Source organism: Spermophilus citellus (assembly GCF_964194105.1).
Source record: "Spermophilus citellus genome assembly, chromosome: X".
Lineage (NCBI taxonomy): Eukaryota > Metazoa > Chordata > Mammalia > Rodentia > Sciuridae > Spermophilus > Spermophilus citellus.
Window position 1 is genome coordinate 93,397,112 of NC_138190.1, and position 18,752 is coordinate 93,415,863.

Here is an 18,752-nt window from a genome sequence, read left to right on the forward strand (position 1 = left end):
TCAACGAAAATCTAGTACCAGCGATATTCTACAGGCAAGTTCTAATAATTTAGATAGAAAGTACGAGGAAATGTTAACTTCTTCAAAGTTAATTTGAAGAATATACAATTGAATTTTACTCAGCAATAAGAGAATAAAATCATGGCACTTGCAGGTAAATAGATGGTGTTGGAGAAGATAATGCTAAGTGAAGTTAGTCAATCCCCCCAAAAACAAATGCCAAATGTCTTCTCTGTTGTAAGGAAGCTGATTCATAGTGGGGTAGGGAGGGGGAATATGGGAAGAATAGATGAATTCTAGATAGGGAAGAAGGGTGGGAGGGAAAGGGAGGGGACAGGAGATTACAAGGATGGTGGAATGTGACAGACATTATTATCCAAAGTACAGGTATGAAGACACAAATTGGGTGTCAAAATACTCTGTTTACAAACAGAGATATGAAAAATTGTGGTATATATGTGTAATAGGAGTTGTAATGCATTCTGCTGTCATTTTTTTTAAATCAATAAAAAAAGAATGTAAGAAAGCATAGCTATCACATAAACTGTGTTTTAAACTGATTATCATAAAATATTTTAATGGAAATAATCCACAAAATTTTAAACTAGTATGATATGAAATAAAATTAAACTACTATTGAGTCTTCTTTTTCTAGATTTCCAAATCATTTCTGTGCAACATAGGTAATCAAATTATTTTTAAATATTAAGATTCTTTGCAGATATATTATCACTTGCACATTATGTGTTTTGTATATCTTATATATTTGCCTTGTTGTCAGTGTATGTATATTCCTTCATGAAACTGACTAATTAGCCTTAGGATTTTGATATAAATAAAAGAGATTTAAAAAATCATTTTTTAAGTTCAAGATATATTTGTCATTGTGAAAAATTAGTAAATATTTGTTAAATTTTTACTATATACCAGTTACTAGTCTAGACATTGGGGAGGATGGGATATTAATGAGAGAAAGAGAGAGAGAGAAAGAGAGAGAGAGAGAGAGGAGGGAGGGAGGGAGGGAGGGAGGGAGAGAGAGAGAGAGAGAGAGAGAGAGAGAGAGAGAGAGAGAGAGAGAGAATGAGAATGAATTGATTCCATAGATCAAATTCTTATCCTAAGCATTAGGCATTAGTTATGTGATCTCAGTATCTGGAATAAAGATTCTGATTTTTTTTTCATCATACCAACCTTGAGACCTCTTTTGATCATCACACTATATATAACTCACAATTTTAATAGCTAGAACACATTGCTTTGAAAGGAAGAGATAATGAGGGAGAAAATATTGTCATCATGGTAGGGATATGCATTTGTAAATGAGCCAAACTTTATACTAAATCGTGTAATAAATGAAAATGGATTTATTTCCAACCTTCTCAGACTTGGATAGCATGTAGAATTATAAATAGAATATTCAACCAAATGAATTTCCTGTTTATTAAGAGATCCTTTGTTGGACCTACATAACAATGTTTATTTCTTCTATCATCTGAATGCTATTTTTTAAAACATTTTTTTCACAAGCCTCTAAACATATGAGCATTGATCAAATTCTGTTCCTATGTTCAGACTCCCTGGAGACAGGTTTAAAGCACTGTTTTCCCATAGTAAGCCTTGCCTTTTAATAAGATCGCTTTAACATCTCCTTTCCTTTGTCTTTCTGTTTTCCTCCCCCTCTTATAGATATCAGATTTATGTATGATGAACAAAATAAAAGTCAAATTATGACATTCAATTCTTAGATGACTCTGAATCTATTTTATTGATCTAAATAAGTGTTTAGCTGCATTTAAATGCAAGAGAATTTCATATATAATTGAGTAGAGTTCTGTTTTATGTGTGTGTGTGTGTATAATACATATATGCATATATGTATTTAGTTGTCAATGGACCTTTATTTCATTTATTTACTTAATATCTTTATTTATTTATTTTTAAAATTTATTTTTATATGGTGCTGAGGATTGAACCCAGTGCCTCATATGTGAGAAACAACACTCTACCACTGAGCTACAACCCCAGACACCAGTTATTTATTTTTAATGTGCTGCTGAGGATTGAGCCCAGTGCCTCACCCATGCTAGGCAAGTGCTCTACTACTGAGCTACAACCCCATCCCTGAGTTTTTCTTTAAATAACATGAATGTGCATGGAACAAATAGAAATTTTCTAAACAATACTGCTTGTGTATGCCCTTCTAATTACTTTGCAGTATGTATTCATGCAAACTAGAGGTAATATTTTATTTGGCTGTCTTGATAAAGGGTTACCCTCAGATTATATGTCTGTCTTTCTTGATAGGGGAACTTACTAGGGGAGGAATGGATAGAGGTGAGTAAATTTCCAACATTTCCCACCTTAAAAAAGGCAAAAATGGCAAACTATTTGAACAATCCTGTTGAAAACTCTGTATTTTAAAACCATATCTATCTCCTTCTAATTATTCCTACTAAAATTAGCTTAATTTTATTAATGTGAGATGTAGTAATATTACATTAAAATTACATAAGTGAATATCCTGAATGACAAGGTAATTTGGTAATAATAACCAGCATTTTCAGGCACCTCTCAGAGGTCTACTCTCTAAATGTCTGTGAGAAGCTGCATTTTTCTATTTATCTGTCCCTCTCTGTTGTTAATGAGTTTATCATTTACTTAGTTTAATTTGGATGCCATGATTCTGACAATTGTACTTATTGCTCCTCTATTTCTAATAAAAATTGTATTACACTTTTACATAAACAGGAAATTTATTACAGTACTTATTACCAGCTTAGCACTTCAACTCTAGTCTAAAGGTATAAATGCAGTTTTTAAAATAAGATGGAAAAATCTTTAAAAAAGGAATTATTTTCTTTTGTGATCCATAGGCTCATTTTTTCTTAATTATTTTTGATGTTTTTTTTCTCATTGCAGCTCCACTTTACATTTTCAGAGAACCAAAATCATTAACTAGTTTTCTTTAAAACGGATGTAAATCTTGTAAGACAACTTCCCTGTAATTATCTGTCACTTACAAAAAAGGTCTATTGTTCAGAGTGTCACAAGTCATTAAGAAAAATAGTTTATATATAGTCAAATCTACCAGAAAAAAATGCATTGCATCCTTTATGAGTAACTCCCTGCAGAAATTGAGTCATTGATAACTTTTCAGGTATGAATTGGCAATAATGAGTTTGAGTGCTGTGTGCAATGGGCAAACACAACAGAGAAAAGAAAATTTTTGAAAAAATGACAAATTGAATTAAAATTTAAATCTACTTGAGTGTTATGGTACCAGTTGGAAAATTAGATAGTATTTGAATTCAGGCAGAAGTGATTTTGATTGCAGTTTTAGTTTTTCTGTGTGTTCTTTTATTTGTCATATTTTGTTTTGTTTTCATGCAGGTGGACAAAGTCAAAAGGAAAAAATGGTATTAAAAGTCATGTGGTGTAAATCAGTTAAGGATTACTTTCTAGCCTTTGTGTAGTTTTCTATTTAAGATATCTGCACTTAAATCATAGGATATTGCCAAATATATATTGATTATATTTTGAGAAGTAATTTTTAACATATTCTCTCTTGAATAACTTATGTCTATTTTCTTAAAATTTTATTTTTGATATTCTTAAGAGTATTAGATCTTAGAATGAATGAATGTTTCTAGTTAATGATTTCAAAAAATCTTATCTTGGAATGAGACTATAGGATTATTAAATTGACTTTCCACTCCCATTGCAATTTTATAATTCTAATCCTAATGAAATCTGATTAGTCTCGTTACTTAAGAAGCACTTTTTTATAAACATGTCAAATGGCCCAAGTCCTCAATTGAATTAAAAGTTGGTGTTGCAACTTAGCAATAAAACAGCAATAAAAAAATGAATGTTTAAATTCAGAAGATACGAGAAAATATTTTTTACTCTTATTTGTTTCTTTTCCAAATGCTGTTGCTCTAAAAGTTTTAGTGTTTTTCAAACACTGATTTTTAAGAAAGATTCAAACTGCCTAAAAAGTTCAAAACATTTTCTTGACATTCAATTTTTCCTTTGTCTGTATTTATTGTCACTGGGAGGGAGAGGATAAACAGTCACACTGTCAGTGTTTCAGATAAAATGCCTTCATAAAACTTTAGAGGATTTTACTCTTTAGTTCATTTTATGTCCTTTGAATTTCAGGTTTTGATGTCAATCTAATACTTGCATCCCTGCTGAGTAAGATGAGAGAAATCAAGATAATGTATACTAACTCTTCTATGCCACATGTCTATTTATTTTCAATTTATATTTCAAACATTATTTTTTCTTTGTTCTTGATGTTGCCAGTTTTTTTTGTCTCAAAGAAAAGAAATCCAAACATTTAACATTCAGTAATTGTTTACTTTCATTGAGTTTGATGCTCTTTGAAAGATAATCCAGAAGTATGTTTTCTTTTTCCCTGAATTATGATTGTCTTCAAAAACTTTTGCATAGAACTTACATAATATCATTTTCATTTTGGATATAATCTTATTGGTTTCATAAGTTCCATAGCTAAAGTAAATAAACCATACTTGAATCTTTTGATAATTTTAATGAGGTAAAATTACTTCAGTTACTTGAAGTAACCTGGTTGATCCCAATAATCGTTTTTTTTTTTTTTTTTATTATGGAAAATATGAAAAACAATACATTTACTTATTCTAACTAAACAAAAGTAAACAATAATTTGGGGGTACAGACTTCTTTTAATTTGTTACTTTGTACTTATAATTATTAATAGACCAAGAAATTTCTCTGAAATATCATTACACAATAATAAAACTCCAATTTTCAGCACCATTTCAAAGTAAGGAAATCCTATGCAATATGTTTGACAGAAGCATGTTACAGGATCCCTTCACCAATTGTATTTAATATATCTGAGAAAAGATTCTGAATTTAAAACAAAATATTAATTTTGAGATATTGTGTAATGGAAGCATTCGTTCCATCCCTTCACCCTACATACTTAGTCTGCACATAGGAATTGTATAATAAATGAAACACTGAACAAATGGCTTTTGTTCTGTCATTTCAGTAAGCATGATTCATGTAAGTAGTTCTGGTTTATTGATGCACAACAGAGGTACTGTTCTGTATCTTTGGTTTATAGTTCTCTAAGAGAATTACAATTCTCAGTTTTTATTTTGTGGGTATTTTTTCCTTTTTTGCATTCTATACTTTTTTAAGAAAAGGGGTTCTTTTTTGCATATATAGATACCTGTATGAAGAAATATAGTCAATATTTGCTTCCACAAAAGGTATTGCTGCTCTCAGGTGTTTTGTGCTACATTCATCCTAACTGTATTGAATATATTACATATTTAAATAAACTGGGAAATCAGGAAAATTTATCTTAAAATATATCTCTACTTAAAGTATGACAGTTGAGATATTGTGGGTTCAAATATCAAGTATTTTTTGCAAATCATAACTATTTTGTAATTATCAAACTGGTAACCATCATAAACAAGAATAATGTGGAAAAGAACAGAGGATCTGCCAAACTTGAATTTTAATAGAAACAATTCACAGACAATTCTCTGTGTTATAGCTAAGAGCTTCAAGAGTCTTAGTAAGAAGTCTTAAAATTGAATATTATTTAAACCTGCTATAACATGTATTTAGTTTTTGTAAATTTTCATAACTGCTTCCATAATAAATTGACCATGGTTTTGTAAATTTATTTTATTTATTTATTTTTAATTTTTTAGTTGTCAATGGACCTCTATTTATTTCCTGAGAAGCAAACCCATTGCATCAAACAGGCTAGGCAAGTACTCTATCACTTAACTACAACCCCAGTTCTAGTTTTGTAAATTTAAATAGTTCTATGATAGATTTTGGATCAAGTGGAAGAAATATAGTAAAAGTATATACAGATTGTATAGATTTGCATTTTTCATTCCATTGAAAGTTCAACTTACTTCCTTAAGATGTCTGAGTTACATGGTTTATAATACTAAAAATAATTAGTATATATGTTGTGTTTGAATTTTACTTCCAAATTACATATATTATCTGAGTTAATTCTCACCATAGTTCTGTGAAGTAGGAGTTAAGAGCCATGATACATAGGGCACATTTGGCACTGAAAAATACAGCTGACTTGAAAAATTCATTAGAGGGGCTCAACAACAGATTTGAGAAGACCAAGAAAATAAGTAGTGGACTTAAAGATAAGACATTTTAAAATATTGAGTCTAAGAAACAAACAAACAAAAAAGAATAAAAAGAGAACAGAGCCTAAGGCACTTATAGAACAACATAAAGCCAATGGATTAGAAATAAACTAAATCTAAAGGAATAAAATGATGACAATTAGAGCATATATAAATAACAATGATGAAAAAGAACAAATCAATTAAAATTAACTAAAAGTTTGTTCTTAGAAAATATCAACAATATTGACAAACCTTTATCAAGGTTGTCTAGGACAAAAAGAAATAAGGCTCAAATGCTAAAATACAAATAAAGAAGGTGTCATTACTAACATTTTTTTCAAAAATAAAACATATCAGAGGAAAAAAGTATATGAACAATTTTATACCAACATATTAGATATGCACAAATTCCCAGAGTTACACAACTTACCAAAATCGAATCTAGAACAAATAAGTAAAAAAGTTCTGGAGATGAATATTGATAATGCTTGCTGAATAATATGAAAATCCTATTGCTTCTGGATTATACACTTAAAATGTTAAAATGATAAATTTTATGATTTTTATTTTATCAGAATTATTTCACAAATTTTAATAAAGATATCCTGTTATTCCATATCCTATCAATCAGTTTGTATTGTCTTATTTTATGAATTTTAATCGGCATAAAATATAAGTTACTTTCTTCTTGGTTTCTGTTTTCCTAACTTTTAATGGGATTGAGCATGTAGTCATATTTATTATAAAATATATAGCCTCTTCTCTGAAATGCCTATCCTTTGTCCCTTTTGCCATTAGTTGGGTTTTTGTCCTTATTAATTCACAAGAGAAGAGTGTCTATAAGGTTAGCTCAGTGAGCCATAACAAAATAACACATACTGAGTGGCTTAAAACAACAAAATCTTATTTTCTCAAAGTGATGTGTGAATTCAAGGTAATGTTAGTGTTGCTTTTTCCCACAACCAACACTTTGGTTTGTATCTGGTGAGAAACACCCTATTTGTTTTAGTCAGTTTTTGTTTGTTTGTTTGTTTGTTTTTGGTCACCAAATGACCTGACAAGAACAACAAATTGGGGGGGGATTTATTTTGCTCATGGTTTCAGAGTTTCATTCCATGGTCAGCCAATTCCATAGCTCTGGGCCCTCAGTGAAGCAGAAAATCATGGCAGAAAGTGGTAGAGGAGGAAAGCAGCTCAAGACATGGCAACTAGGAAGGGGGGCAGGAGTGAGAAAGAGGGAGAGCACTCTCTCTGCTCATCATGGACAAAAGACATACCCCCAGTGACCTACTTTGACCAGGCACACACTACATGCCTATAGTTACCACCCAGTTAATACATTCAAGTAGATATTTCTACTAATTAGTTTATAGTTCTCCTAATCTAATCATTTCACCTCTGAAAATTCTTACATTTTCTCACACATAAAAACATTCACATGGCCTTTCCTCTGTGTACATCTGTGGCCTAGTATCCTTATAAACCAGACATCTTATATTAGAGCTCATTCCAATATCATCATTTAACTTAATTATCTTAATACAGACTTATCACTAAATAAAGCCACATTCTGTGATGCTACGTGTCAGTCTATATCAATATGTATGAGTGAATCCATGTTTAATTCTTTATGTATTCTCCTACCAATCCTGTCCATTATATGTATTGCACATATTTTTAGTTATATTTTCACAGTTTCAAGATTTTTGTGTTCATTTCCTTGAAGGTACCTTCAATTGTTGTATTCATCTTTTTTACTGCTATGACTAAAAGCCCTGCCAAGAAAAATTTTAGGGGAAGAAAAGTTTATTTGAGGGATAAAGGCTTCAGAGGTCTCAGTGCATTAAAAGATGGCACCATACTCCAGGGTTTGAGGTGAGGCTGAACATCATGGTGGAAGAGTACAGCAAAGGAAAGCAGCTCCCATGATGCTCAGGATGCAAAGAGAGACTACACTTGCCACATACAAATTTATTCCCCAAGGCCATACCCCCAGGGACACACTTCTTTTAAGCCACACCCTACCTGCCTTCAGTTACCACTCAATTAATCCCTATCAGATACTTAATTCACTGATTGAATTAAGGTGTTTATGATCCAGTCATTTCTTCTCTAAACTTTCTTGCATTGCCTCACACATGAGCTTTTGGGGGACACCTCACATCCACAACCATAACATCAACATATAAATATTATTTAGCCATTGTCTCAGTCTATTTGTGCTTTTGTACAGAATGCCACAGACTATGTAGTTTTTAAAATTTAAATTATTTTAACTGAAACATAAAAACAAGAATTGTACATATTTATGAGATGCCATGTGATGTTTCGATACATGAATGCATTATGTACTATTTAAATTAGGTTACAAATATCAATTGCAAAACATTCATCTTTTTTATGATGAAAACATTCAAAATACTTTCTTCTAGCTTTTTGAAATATGCAACAATTATTATCCTTAGTTTCCTTAGTGTGAAATAGCACATCAGAATTTCTTACTCTTAACTATAATGTTCTGTGTGTTGATGTACTTCTCCCCATTTCTTTTGAATCTCTATTCTCTCCAGTCTCTAGAATGAGTATTCTACTCTTAACTTTTGAGATCAACTTTTATATATTCTACATATCATTGAGATCATAAAGTACTTGCCTTTCCATGCCTGGACTATTTTATTTAAGAAAAAAACCTCCAATTTAAATTGTGTTTTTGCAAATGATAGGATTTCATAAAATTTTATGTCTGAATTGTGTATATCTTTCACATTGTCATTTTCATCAATTGATGGAGACTTGTGTTGTTTCCATCTCTTGGTTATTGTGAAAAAATGCTGCAATACACATGGAAGTGTAGTAACTTAAACAAAAAATTGTACATATTTACGAGATGCCATGTGATGTTTCAATATATTAATGCATTGTGGACTATTTAAATTTTTGACATTGATTTAATTTCCTTTAGGTATATGCTGAGTAGTGGGATTTCTGAACCATCTGATACTTTAAATTCTTTTGCAAACTTATATACTGTTTTTCCATACTGGTTTTAATAATTGATATTGTCAACAACAGTACACATGTTTCTCTATATCCTCACCAACACTTATTATCTTCACTATATTTTAATTTTATGCCAATATTAATTTTTAATAATGAGTATTTATTACAAAGAATGGTGGGTGTCATTGGATCATACTCATACATTCATGTATCTTTAGTATTTTTGACAAGATCTCTTCTTACTGGAGTGAGGGGATATTATGGTTTTGATTTGCCTTTCTCTGATGATTAGTGATGATGAACATTTTTTCACATACCAGCTGGACATTTGAATGTCTTCTCTTGAGATCACTGAAACCATAAGCCAAAATAAACTTTTTATCCTCTAAGTTTTTCTTGTTAGGAATGTGGTCACAGTGATAAAAGCTGACTGAGACAACCAATTAAAAATCAACACAAAATGGATTAAAGACTTAAATGTGAGACATGTATCTATGAAACCACTAGAAGAAAACTTAGAGTGAAATGCCTCAGGACATTAGAATGAACAAGAGAATTTTGGGAAATACCCCAGAAGCATAGGAAACAAAAGCAAAAATAGGTCTATGCTTAGGTCCATGACCAATTTTTAATGTGATTATTTGTTCATTTATTTATCTTGAGTTGTCTGAATTACCTGTTTATTCTGAATATTAGCCTCTTATCTGATATACAGTTTCCTAATAGTTTCCCACATTCTGTAGATTATCTCTTTGCTCTCATTATGGTTCCCTTTTCTGTGAAACATTTTAAGTTTGATGTAATCCCATTTTCCTATTTTGCTGACAATAACAATTTAGAGGATGAAAAGTTCATTTGGGGCTCATGCTTTCAGAGGTTCACTTCATGGTTTGTTCACTCTGTTGCTTTGAGTCTGAAGCATAGCTGAAGAAAAATGCTCAGCTCATGTCACCTTGAAATCAGAGAGAGAAAGAAAGGAGAGGAGAGAAAAAGAAAGTAACCATAGACAAGATACATTCCCCAAGGGCTCACCTTCAGCAATCTACTTGCTCTAGCCATGCCCAATATGCCTACAGTTACCACATAAATTACTAATCCAACAAATAGGTTAATCTACTGATAAGGTTTCAGTTCTCATAATTTAATCATTTACCTCATACAACACTGTTCAGTATTGTCTTAACAAGGATGAATTAAAGAGGAATAGGCATTAGTTCTTTATGATAAGTCTCAGAATTGAATCCACCTAGTCTTGGGCCTTTCTTTCATGAGAGAGTTTTTACTCCTCATAGGGCTCTTAGCATTTCTATTCATGATACAATCTTGGTAAAGTGTATATGTCCAGGAATTTGTCCATTTCTTCAAAATTATCTAATTTGTTTGCATATATTTATTCACAATAGTCTCTAATGATTCTTTGCAATTCTGTGGTATCAATTGAAATCTCTCCATTTTTATTCCTAATTTTTTTTAAAAAATATTATTTCTTCTTGCTTAGTTGATCCCAGTCTTCCTAAATAGTTACATCAGACCAATTATGGATTATGGCAGTACTATTGTTTTCTAAGTGAAGGGAAATTCCTGACACTTTCTACTCCACCATTTTCCCTGGCATCAATGAATAAAAGCGTAATTTTTTTTTTTAAACATGGACTTCTGTAACTGGAAGTAAGGAGAGTCTGATAATCCTTCTATAATCTTCTTGTTGAAAACAAAGAAAAAGATTTAAAATATTAAAAGCAAAATTTGAAAGGCATTAGTATACTGACAAGGAAACTAAAAACTAAAGTGTGAATGCTGGAAATCAGAGCACAAAGTTAGGATTAGTGGGTTCCAATGAACAAGAGACAAAATCCAGGATCTTGCTCTCTGAGAAATCTAGTCGGAGGTACACTAGCATAATACATGTGTTCCTTAGGTATATAATATCAGTGTTAGGGTTACCTGAGAATAAACCTATTGCCTCCAGGGTACTGCATGAAAAATTGTCTAAAGAAAATGTGATATATGTACACTCAGCAATAAAGAAGAATGATTTTATGTATTTTGCTAGTAAATAGATGGATATAAAAACTATCTTGGTAAGTGAAGTAAGCCATTCCCAAAAAAACAAAGGTCAAAATTTTTCTCTTATAAGTGGAAGCTAACCCACAATAAAGGAGGGGTGTGAGGGAAATAATAGAAGTGTATTAGATTAGACAATAGGGAATGTGAGGAAGGGAAGGGGAGCAAAGCAAAGGAAAAACAGTGGAATGAATCTGACATGGTTTTCCTGTGTACATTTCTGAAAACAACAGAGTGAATCCCACTACCATGTATATTTATAATAATGTGATTTGAACTAGAATGAGATATATTTCATGCTTGTATAATTATATCAAAATGGATTCTGCTGTCCTATGTAACTAAAAAGAAACAATAAAATAAAATACTGGCTTGAAAGAAGATATATTATTTTAAAAATTTCTGTGTTGGTTAGCTTTCTTTTACTATAACAAAATACTTGAAATCACACACTTGTAAAGAGGTAAAGTTTATTTTTGATCACAGTTTTGGAGATTTCAGCCAGTGTTTGGTTGGTCTCATTTTCTTTGGGCCTATAGTAAAGCAGAGCATCATTGTGGAAGTATATGGTAGAGTAAAGTGGCTTAACTAATCATAAACCAGGAGCAAACAAGAGCATCTTTAAGGGCATGCCCCAGTTGACTTAAATATTTCCACCTACCCTACTTCTTAAAGTTACATCTTCTCCCAATAGTGCCATCCTGGAAATCAAACCTTTAATATCTGGGCCTTAGGTGTTAATTCAAAATCCAATCTCTGCAAACTTCTTGAGAATGAATAATCTAAAGGTAACATTCATAGGAATTGAGAGACAATATTTGAGCAGAAAACACAAGGATAGATATTACCCTAGTTCCTAGAACCTCCAGGAAACATAAAATAGTAAATAAAATTACATTTTTTTCTGTAGGTGTGTGCCTTTAACTCAGGTCATGAGGAATTTCTATAGTTAAAATTGTGATAAATGTGAGTTTATTTTGAAAAAAGATCCCAAAATAAAAAGACAAAATAAATGATAAATGACATAAAGACATCTTTTAAGCTTTTAGATAATGAAAGAATCTGAAAATAATATAAAATAAATTAGCACATATTTAACACAAAAAAATAATTGGAAAATGGATAAAGACAAAATATTATTAAATAGAACAAGCAACATTGGTAAATATATAAGTTGAACTTCTAGAATAAAGGATATTTGTAACCAAAAACAAATAAGTAGGTTTACAAACAGGTTAGATCATAAAATTTGTGAATTGGAAGATACTTTTAAGGAAATTCTCCAAAGTATAAGATAAAATACAAGATGAGCCATATTGAGGCAGAGACAAATAAAAGGCAGAGTGAAATAGATTTACATGTATAATCAAGGTGCCAGATTATGATAAAATGGAAAAGACAGCAAAAGAATTGTTTTAATAACAGTAACTCAAATTAGTAATTTTATCTTTCAATCCCTCACTGCCCACCACTGTTATAATTACATAAAGAAAACGAAAGATAGAACAATTGCCTATAAAAAGATCACCCCCAAAAGATAAAGGAATAGAAATTAAAATGTATGGAAGAAAAAGTATTCATAACAATAACCACTACAAATTAGAACATCTAAACAAAGTAAAATGTAATCAAATATCAACAGATACATTTTAGAGGGATAACAAACTATTAGATATGTTTTTGTCAGAGACAGAGAAAAAGAGAGAAATTTATAGAATTTGGAATACAAAATTTATAATCTTTATAATTCTATAGATATGAAAAAATAAGAAAACGTTTAGAAAAAATTAAGTAGTATAGTTCTATCATAAATATTTTACTAATTCTAAGTGAAACAAATTTTTTTAGAAAAATAAGTTAACAAAATATCATAAGGAGTATTTTAGAAGAAATTAAAAAGAAAAAATTCAAATATTAAATCCAAGAGGAACTGTATTTTTTTACTTTTAAATCAAACTTAAAGTGATTAATATGTGCCTTTGTATACAAAGCATTGATCGACATGTAAAATCTATAAATCATTTAAATTCAAAGCATGAAGCTGGAAAAACTTGATAGCAATACCTGGTAAGTACAATGTAAGGTGAAAACTGACAAATAAATATTAAATATTGATGAAAAGATTTTCATCATTTCTGTTATTGCTGTTTTTGTGGTATTGGTGATTGGATGATGAAAACTTAGATAAAATATAATAATATATCAATGTGTTAAAATATCTCTACCATATAACCAAGTAAATCTTAAAACAAACTCAGAAAATATTTTAACATAATTTTTTACATCCAAAGGTCAAAAGAGAAAAAATATATAATCTTGAAAGAAACTGAATAGGCGTTTTTAAAAATCTACATTAGTCAAGGGAATGGAGGATATTTTAATATGAGCAAAGCCTATTTCAATCTACTACAGCATCATACATAAATGGTAAAGCTTCACCTTGAGTGAATGAATTTCTAGGGCTGGGGTTGTGGCTCAGCATGTGTGAGGCACTGGGTTCGATCTTCAGCACCACATAAAAATAAATAAATAAAATAAAGGTCTATCAATAACTAAATTTTTTTTAAAAAAATGAATTTCTGAAAATATGTAGAAATTTATTTAAATAAGCTTTCAATTTAAGTATAAAGCTTATGGAAAACACTACAAATTATAAATCACTCTTTAAATTGTAGAAAAGTGACACTTCCATATAAGCAGATCAAAAGTCAAGAATAAAATATCATCTGTACCTCAGAAGCATCTTTTTTTTTGCACAAAATGACATTTTTGTGGGGCTCATCTTTTTTTATTAGTTGCTCAAGACAATACAATGATCTTGACATATCATACATTTTAATACCTAACTGAAGATAAAAATATATATTAAATTATAAAAGAATGGCAAAACTCACTGGGATCTGAAATAGGCAAATAAAACATCATTGCTTCATTATATACAACTTATCTTTCTGTCAAAACCCATTTATGACGCCACTGGATAGATCAATAAATAATGAAAAAATAAATTAAATTCAATACCTATCATAGAATGAATGTAAATTTGTAATCTTATGCTGCTACTCCAGGAGTAGAGGCTTTAGTTCTAGCCTTGGAGTAGGCCTGGAAATACCAGCACTTCTACTGTACATGTTTAAGCTACTGTGAGACTTAAGTAAAACCAAGGTTAGCATCAGCCCAGATGGCCAAAGGAGTGCCTTCACTGGCATTAACCCATCCTTGGGTGGCATAGCAAGTGCAAGATTCCATTTTCTGGGGACAGCAGAACAATCACTACTTCTCAAACAGCTACCTATCAAACAAATTGAGAATGCTTTACCATTATGTAAGTGTAGTGTATAAATCATTCATATCTTTAGCCTGAAGTATAAAAAGCAATGTAAAATAATAACTGCTTTAGTATTTTAAGTGATAGGCAATATAAAAAGATGTAAAATAGGTTATCAAAAATTCAAACTGGGGAGAAATGGAATGTAGCTGGAGAGTTTCCTTATTAGTGTACTTTCTCTTGTACTTTTGTTCATGTATTTCTTTCTATTCTTATCTTTAAAAACATGTTAATTTGCTAACATTTGAAAATAGCTTGTTATAACCAAAGGATGATTTCCACAAGCTTCATAATAATCACAATGCAAAAATCTATAGACCAGGCAAAACTTAAAATAAGGGAGGAATCAAAATACACCACTAGAATAATTTACTTAATCACCAAGAAAGACTCTATGAGAGGGAGAAAGAAAGTAACCACAACAAAACTAGAAAACAAGTTACAAGTCAGTTTACAAACTCACTTCATCTCTAAGGACACACATAGGCTGAAAGTGAAGAAATGAAATAAGATATTCCATTCAATGTAAGCCTAAAGAAAGCAAATGTAGCTATAGTAATTATCAGATAAAATAAACTTTAAATTAAATGCAGTAGGGACAAGAAATGTCACATATAATGGTAAAGAGAACAATTCTGTAAGAGGGAATAATAATTCTAAACATATATACACTCATAATTGGAGTACCCAAATATATAAATAAAACATTAATGAACTAAAAGGAGAGATATACCCTAATACAATAATAGGTGGGAAATTTAAAACCCCACTTTCCGTAATGGACACATCATCCAAATAAAAGAACGTATTTGAATAGCTAGCAGGTATATTAAGAAAAAAGCTCAACATCAGTAATCATTAGAGAAAAGCAAATTGGAACCACAATTAAATGTCATCTCATCCCTGTAATATTGGGTAATGTCAAAAAGAGTAAAGAAGGGCCAGGGTTGTGGCTCAGTGACAGAGTGTTTGCCTAGCATGTGTGAGACACTGGGTTCAATCTCCAGTGCCTCATAAAAATATAATAAAGGTATTGTGCTCATCTACAAGTAAAAAAAAATATTTTTAAATGAGTAAAGATAACAAGTGCTGGTGAAGATATAGAGAAAGGGGACCCCTTGCATACTGTTGGTGGGAAGGTAAATTAGTACAGTTATTATGGAAAACAATATGGAGTTTCCTCAAAAAATTAAAAGTAGAACTATCATATTGTGTTAGCCAGCTTTCCACCACTGTGACCAAAACCTCTGACAACAACAAATTACAGGAGAAAAATTTCTTTAAGGCTCACAGTTTCAGAGGTTCAGTCTATGGTCAGCTAACTTCATTGCTCTGAATCTGATTTGAGGCAGAACATGACAGCAGAAAGATGTGGCAGAAGAAAGTTACTCAGATCATGACAGCCAGGAAGTAGAAAGAGCACATGGAACCAGGGATAAGATATAAAATCCCAAAGGGTACTCCCCTCAATACTTCTTCCAACCACCCACCACCTGCCTATAGTTACCAGCCAGTAATCTATTTAAATTACCAATCTATCAAATGGATTCACTGATAAGATTATAGCTCCCATAATATAATCATTTCCCCTCTGAAAATTGCTACATTGTCTAATATGAGCTTATTTTTTTTTTTTGCAGGGAATGGGGGCTCATATCCAAACCATAATATATATCTTCCCGAAATCCCACTACTTGATTTATATTCAAAGGAAATGAAATGAGTGTGAAATGAGACATCTGTGGGCTGGGGTTGTGGCTCAGTGGCAGAGTGCTTGACTAGCATGGTGAGGCACTGGGTTCAATTCTCAGCATCATGTATCAATAAATAAAATAAAGGTCCATTGACAACTAAAAACATATTTTTAAAAAAGAGACAACTGCACTCCCATGTGTAAAGTAGCACTATTCACAATAGCCAAGATATAGAAATAATGTAACTTTTCGATAACTGATAAGTGCATAAAGAAATATTGTACATACACACAACGGAATGTTGTTTAGCCTCAAAAAGTATTACATCTCATCATTTCCAATAACATGGATGGAACTGTAGATCATCATGTTAAGTGAAATAAGTCAGACAAGAAAGACTGCATAATTGATCTCATTTATATGTGAAATTTTTTTAAAAAAATTCTTAATCTTTATTTTTTAGTTGCAACTGGACACAATATCTTTATTTTATTTATTTATTTTTATGTGATGCTGAGGAACGACCCCAGAGCCTCACATGTACTAAGCGAGTGCTCTACCACTGAGCCACAATCCCAGCCCCTATATGTGGAATCTTAATAAGTTGATCTTTTAAAGTTGAGAAGAGAACGGTGGTTTACCAGAGGCTGGAGAGAGGAGGAATGGAGAAATGGAGAAAGGTTGATTTACAGGTACTGAGTAATAGTTATCAGTAAGCTGCTCTAGGATACTATTACACACTATGGTGCCTATAGATAGAAGTAATGTACATTTCAAAAAATCTTTTAGAAATAATTTTGAAAGTATTCATAATAAAGAAATAATAAGTACTTGAGAAGATAAATATGTTTAAAATGATTTAACATTATGCAATATATACATGTATTGAGCATTACATAGTATCCCATTACTAGGTACAACTTTTATATTTGTATATACATCGTTAAAATGAAAAATAGAAATAGATTAAAGAAAAAAAATTGAATGTATTTTCTAGTGGCTGCAAGTCGATGGCCAATGTTTTATCAGGTGTAGCAGAAGTAATCTCTTCTGAGACCTCTCTCTCACTTATAGACAGCCATTGTCCTTACTGAGTCCTTACATGGCAATTTCTCTTTGTGTATACACACACACACACACACACACACACACACACACACAGATTTCTGCTATACCTTTTTATTCTTTTGAGGGCACCAATCCTATTAAATAATCATTATGACCTCATTTAATGTTAAATACTTCCCTAAAGTCTTTATCTGTAAATGTTATCACAAAAGGAGGTTAGGCTTCAATATATACACTTGAGGGGGCATGATTCGCATTCCACAATATTCCACTAGTTGCACTCTGAAATGGATGTCTTCAATGTATAAAAATATGTTCATACTATACCTATAGCCCAAATTTTTTAAAATTTTTTAATTTGTTCAATTAGTTATACATGACAGCAGAATGCATTTCAATTCATTATACACAAATGGATCACAACTTTTCATTTCTCTGGTTGTACATGATGTGGAGTCATACCACATGTGAAGTCATACATGTATTTAGGGTAATGATGTCCATCTCATTCTACCATATTTCCTGCCCCCATACTCTCTCCCTTCCCTCACCTTCGCCCAATCAAAGTTTCTTCATCCCCCCACCATTATGATCAGCATACACTTATCAGAGATAATATTCAGCCTTTGTTTTCTGGGATTAACTTACTTCATGATATTCTCCAACTCCATCCATTTACCTGAAAGTGCCATAATTTTATTCTCTTATGCTGAGTAATATTTCATTGTGTATATATACCACAGTTTCTTTATCCTTTCATCTATTGAAGGGCATCTAGGTTGGTTCCACAGTTTAGCTATTGTGAATTGAGCTGTCTTGAATAACCAATCAATAAATGGACTAAGGAATTTAACAGACATTTCTCAGAAGAAGATATACAATTTATCAAAAATATATGAAAAAATGTTAAACTTCTCTAGTAAAAACTACTCTCAGATTTCATCTCATATCAGTCAGAATGCCAAATATCAAGAATACAAGCAATAATAAATTTTGACAAGGATGTGGGGAAAAACGTACACTCATACATTGCTGGTGGCACTGCAATTTGGTATAACCAAAATAGAAAGCAGTATGGAGACTCCTTAGAAAATTTGGAATGGAACCATCATTTGACCCAGCTATCCCACTTCTTGGTCTATATTCAAAGAACTTAAAATCAGCATGCTATAGTGTCTGCATCTATTCTGATATAAATTCCAAATCCCAAGCCCCATCTAAAAATCATCTAAATTAAGTATAGGTGAGATTTAATGTATGATTCATTATGCAGTAAAATTCCTTTCTAGGTGTGAACTCATTAAATAAGTCATGGTATATGCTTCCAAAATGCACAAAATTCAATTGTGGGCCGTATTATACACTTGTATTCCAAATTGAAATTGTTAAAATTAAAACCCAAAAAGAATGATTGATTGATGGCTTTCAAGC